General features: G+C 45.4%; 1 long non-coding RNA gene across 1 annotated transcript; it reads left to right on the top strand.

Annotated features, from left to right (window-relative positions):
- Nucleotides 1–4,847, top strand: LOC135819916 (uncharacterized). The gene is made up of 2 exons (XR_010554010.1): nt 1–378; nt 4,198–4,847. It is a non-coding gene; the product is annotated as an uncharacterized LOC135819916 (long non-coding RNA).
- Nucleotides 4,848–5,315: the final 468 nt, after the last annotated feature.

The following is a 5,315-nucleotide window of genomic DNA, read 5'->3' as shown; positions in this document are numbered from 1 at the left end:
TAATAACATGTAAATATAACATGTGTTTTGTGAAAACAGCAGTATTATCTCACGGTGCCCGCATTGTCCAAGTCTGAAAATGCTGTCGTCTCGTGTTGTATTCGCCCGTGTGCCCCTTCTTGCCAGGCCGATGGCAACGGCCTCGGGGAAGAAGCCTAAATTGCCGAAAAGAGCCCCGTCACCCTTCAATTTGTTCGTGAAAGATGCTATGCAAGAGCGACCTGCGTCTATTATGCCTACCGAGCACATGGCAAAAGCTGCCAGTCAGTGGAAGATGATGTCCGGAGTGGACAAGGCTCCGTACGAAACGGCTGCTGCGGAGGCGCGGGAGAACTTTGCAGCACTCAAAAAGGAACACGCCAAGCCCCTCGGATTGAGGTAATTCCTGAGGCTGTACAGCTATGCACACGTGGACCTTCTGAAGACCGTCTTTTGAATGGTTGTGTAAATGATATTATGTGTTCGCACTTCGATGCACGCATACAACTACACGTGCATAGCAAAAAAAACACTATTGCTGTTACAGTATTAGTATTTTGAGAGATCCCAGTTCGTTAAAATCAAGCCACTGACACTCCCATCAGCTCAATTTAAAAAAAAGTTTGTGGTAATCAATTTGGTGAAAACAATGTTGATGTGGCCAGCTCCTTTTCTGGATTACTACATTGTAAATCAGCTTTGCTAGGTGGAATCTAAACTGAAGTCAAGAGAACCGTTGCCTAGTGCGTACAGGCAGATTCCCTCTATCTAAGCGGCCGTTTGCAGTAGTCGCGCGCTGAAGAATGTGGAGCCCAAGAACGTCCAGCCTGAAATACTAAGAACTGTGGTGTTGGTTTTCCGGCAGCTTGTGGGATACATATGATCCAATACGCACTGTTTCTAAGAACGTGCTATAAGAGCGCAGCCAGATTGCTGAAAAAATAAGAACGTCCCAGGCTAACCCCTTGGAAACAACGTTCTGTCCCTGGGGAAAATTGCGGAAAAAAATCGCGAAAAACGCGGGGAAAAACGCGGCATAATATGGCATGATTTGCGGTGAATTTGCGGTAAATATGCGGTAAATATGCGGTGAATAATATTGATGTGCGGCAATTTTCAGTGAGTATGTAGTGAAATCAATCAGTTACAAGTCTCTGGTGTAAGCACTCGTCATATTTGAGTAAAAAGCCGCCACGATGAGACGTTGCTGACCGAACAGTGCACTGTGTGTACGTGTAGTGCAACAAAAAAGTTCAAAAAACGCGGGAAAATCGCGGAAAACGCGGTCTTTTAAAAAATCGCAAAAAACGCGGAAAAAATCGCGGCCGCGGAATTGCAATTTTCCCCGGGGACAGAACGTTCTTGGGTGCGTGACTCTACTGTACATGAGAAAAATAATCCCGGGCTAATTCGCCTCGGTCTTATTTTTCAACCGTTTACACGACGGTTGTACGGGGCCGAGTTCAGGTGAGTGACTGCGAGTTCTGCGCGCATTTTATTTTCAAATCGCACATGAATGCAGTGGTAAATGTTCGTGTATGATGAAATTTGGATCAAGAAGTGCCGGCTCGCGCTTCTACTCCCTTTCGATTGTCACTTATTTTTCGAGAAGGTGAAGGATCGGCTAGGACCTTCCACTGAAAGAAAAATCATAAGAAAAAATGCCAAGAAAGAAACAAAGGAGACGCACTGTCCACGGTGACATCTCATCTGGTTCACGAGGCAAAATTGAAAAATACGGAAAAACTCGCTTATAAGCCTGTCCCTGCGGGAATTTGCGGAAAAAACTCTCGAAAACTTGCGCAAGAAATTGCGGCAGAAAGTAACAAAAAATGCGACGAAAAGTGCGGAATGATGCAGAACTTGCCAGGAATTCGCGGAATTATTTGCAGAAAATTGCGGATTTGGGCCAAATCACGAAATTTGTTGCATCGTATATCTACTCCGGAGTCGTACTGTGCAAATAACCTACAGGATCACGGAAAGAACTGCGTGAAAAGTGCATAAAAATGTGAGATATAGTGCAGAAAACAACAAAAAAACGTGGGAAATAGCGGATTTTGCTGAAAATCGCGGGTTTGGGCCAAAATCGCGAAATTTGTTGCATCCGTGGAATCGCGATTTCCTGGAGGGTCAGATAAGCCCTGGGGGTTGAATAAGCTCGGGGGTCTAGGGTAGGGCTAGTTCAACTCGGGGCGAGCTGAATAAGCCTAAGGGCCTGGTCAGACTGCGGCAAAATCGAAATAATCCTAGGATTATAATCCGAATCTCCATAGTAACTTGCCGCCAGAGCGGCAAAAGCGAGAGTTGACGCTCCAAAAAAAAGCAAGAACGGACCACGCTTTTCCGCTCCAAACAGGATTTGACGCTGATACGCCATTGACGCTGATAATCACTGATTTTTTAATCTCGATATCGAGGAGCTAATTGGCCACGGACAACAACAAAACTCATAAGCATGGTTGCAAGGATTGCACTGAAGGTGTTGGCGATCCCCAAGGTGAAGGAATTTGACGTCGTTCGTGGAGATTACCACTTGACGCTCGAAATGAAGTTTGAATTTTCACTCTCCCCACATGTGTAGTGTGATCGCGATTCAAATTCTTGACGCTGTTCTGTTTTCGTCAGGCAACCAAAATTTGCCGCAGTCGGCCCTAAGTCTAACGAGTCACGAAGTCTAATGTTTTAACGAATTTTTTTCGATATTTGAAGAAACGTTATTGCGACATGTTTGGGTAAAGATGCGCATACAGATGGGTGGCCAGGTAGCCATCGTTAAACTTTCTGCACGTTATCATGCCTAAATTACAAAAAAACGTTTAACTTTTTGGTCGTTAAACCTTCCGGTTTTACAGTACCGAAGTTCTCAGCCCCAGACCGAACTCATCAAGGTCAGCCATGGCTGCATCCTCACTCTCACATGGAGTTACGTCTTCAGGTTCGCTTGCACCACCTACTATCGGTCGCCAAAACATTTGAATGGCATATTGACACTATTGGTTTCGCGCACTCCTTTTGACCTAACTGCTGTTGCAGAGGGTGTGGCGTGGCCACATGACTTCATTGCGCAGTCCCGGAACTCAGTTTTTCAAACTGAAATATCTCAAAAACGCTTTGTCGGAGGCATGTGAGACCAACACTATTCGACTCAGCGCCCGAAACTCTACGGACCCTGAAATTTAAAATTTTCACCGGACTTCCCCCTTTTAACCCTTTACCATCCGACCAAATTTCCCCAGCAGTCCCAAATGCAATAATTCTCACCTTATTCTGAGAATATCTTCGGTTCTAATCAACCAATTTTCACAATCTTGGGCATTCTGGAAAGCTCTCCACGAGCTGCGTACATTGAGCTCAAACAGGACACTACCGAGATCACATATCCAGCGCCAGGGAGCTTCAAATACACTCCATCGCTGGATATGCGAAGAAATTCTCTCCTCGCCAGCCATTTCTCGCTCCTTCATCGTAAACATTCCAAATTTTTTGCTTGAGAATCTTTTCATGCTGCCCACGCGCTCAAAGCATGCCAAAGTGACTCAGCATGTCAGGAGAGGGGAAAATCCCCGCTCAAGGTCAGTCACTCGGAAAGAAAGTTTGACATTTGCCGTAGCTGAAATGTCGCGCGAAATATCTTTGGAATGCGACATCGCAGCTCTTCACCAATTGATGCAATTGAAAGCTGGGCTCTTCGGCTTCTTCCTAGATACTTAGTTCTTTAAATTCCGCCAAGAATCGATCGAGTTACGATTGTTTTAGTGTATGCATGTCCATCTATCTCTAGAGATCGATTCAAGTACGCATGGATGGTAAAGGGTTAAGCCATTTCTTATAATTCTAACTTCGAACTGGGTATGTCCGGTTAATTCCACGGAATCCACTAACGTAGATAATGATTGTGTGGGATTTATGCTGATAATTCGAGGTCAGCAATGCGAATCCTTGCGAAAGTGTGTACAAATTTTTGCACGAACTTTGCGTTCTGCACATTTTCATAGTTTGCATGCACCAAGTGCACGTACGCCATGACCCCATCTCACGAAACTTCCCACACAAGTTCATTTCGCGTTCCCTGCACGTTTCGCGTCCAAAGTTGCGAAAGTTGGTGCGAAGTTTCGCACTTCATGACGTAGAGCGAAAGTTTGTATGCATTTTCAGTTTGCATAACCTCTCTAATGGTGTGATGATGGCGGTGGTGGTGTGTGTTGTGTTCTGCAGGTCCGCCTATGCTTTTTTCACCAAAGAGAACCATTGCGATGTTAGTTCGGAGATGCCGAGCCGGCCATTTGGTGACATTGGTGCGGAGATTGGGAAAAGGTGGAAGCTGCTCAGTGACTCCGCAAGACAGCCCTATTTGGACATGGAACAAGCAGACAGGGCTCGCTGGGAACGCGAGACTGCTGCCCACGCGAAGAAACAGTAGCAGGTGTGAGCCACTGTCGTTGTGAAGCAAGTGTGAGCCACGCTTTAGTGTGAGTGAGTGTCTTTGTGAAACCCAACAAACTGGCCCTGCACAATGCTGGGTGTTGGTAACATGTATTTTTGTTTTGTGTTTTTTTAATCATTACATTCTATTTGAGTATAGGTTGGTGGTTACTGCGGTTGAACTTTTAAAAGAGCTCTTCCAACATTTCTTTTTACGTACCAGCATGTCCAGCAGTTTTAGTATGCATGTAGCAGATAGCCCTCTTGTGCATTGGTGCGACTTGCTAGGGTATGCGGCCATGACGTCCTTTGTACTACACATAGTATAGTGTGTGAATTGGGTAATCTCTGCAAACAATGTCATGAGATTTTTGGAGTCCGTCAGACATGGCGTGGCGGCCTGACATGCAAAACTGGACAGAAAACACCAGTACATACGAGGATATCATTGTTCGGCTGTGTGCAACAGTGTTCATACCGTTGTCTCCGACTTTACATCCTGGAGATCATGGTTACACTCAACTGACTCATCTAAGGGGGCGTTCGAATTGGCACCCTTTCACTTTCCGAGGAGTTTCGTTTGTCTGAAGAAGTGGGGGAGAAAATGAAAGTCTCCTCGAAACTCCAGAAGCTCACCCAACAGGAGAAGTGGATTAGTTCAGAAGAGCTTGGAATATTCCTGAGAAAACTGCTTTCTGTATGCATTTCCCGTAGTACTCAAGACAAAACGTGCACATACGATAAGGGAAGCCCATTATCAATTTATCATGTGGGAAGCACGCTAGGAAAATCTCATTGCTATGACAATTGCAAAGGAAATGGAGAGGCTGACAGCAACCGGCCGGGATACTTCAACTAATCTGTTTTATGATGAACTTAGAAGTTGCGACTTCGGCGGTATTATTCATGAA

Source organism: Sycon ciliatum, chromosome 1 (assembly GCF_964019385.1).
Source record: "Sycon ciliatum chromosome 1, ocSycCili1.1, whole genome shotgun sequence".
Classification (NCBI taxonomy): Eukaryota; Metazoa; Porifera; class Calcarea; order Leucosolenida; family Sycettidae; genus Sycon; species Sycon ciliatum.
Note: the sequence above shows the minus strand (reverse complement) of the source record. Positions and strands in the feature narration are given on the sequence as shown.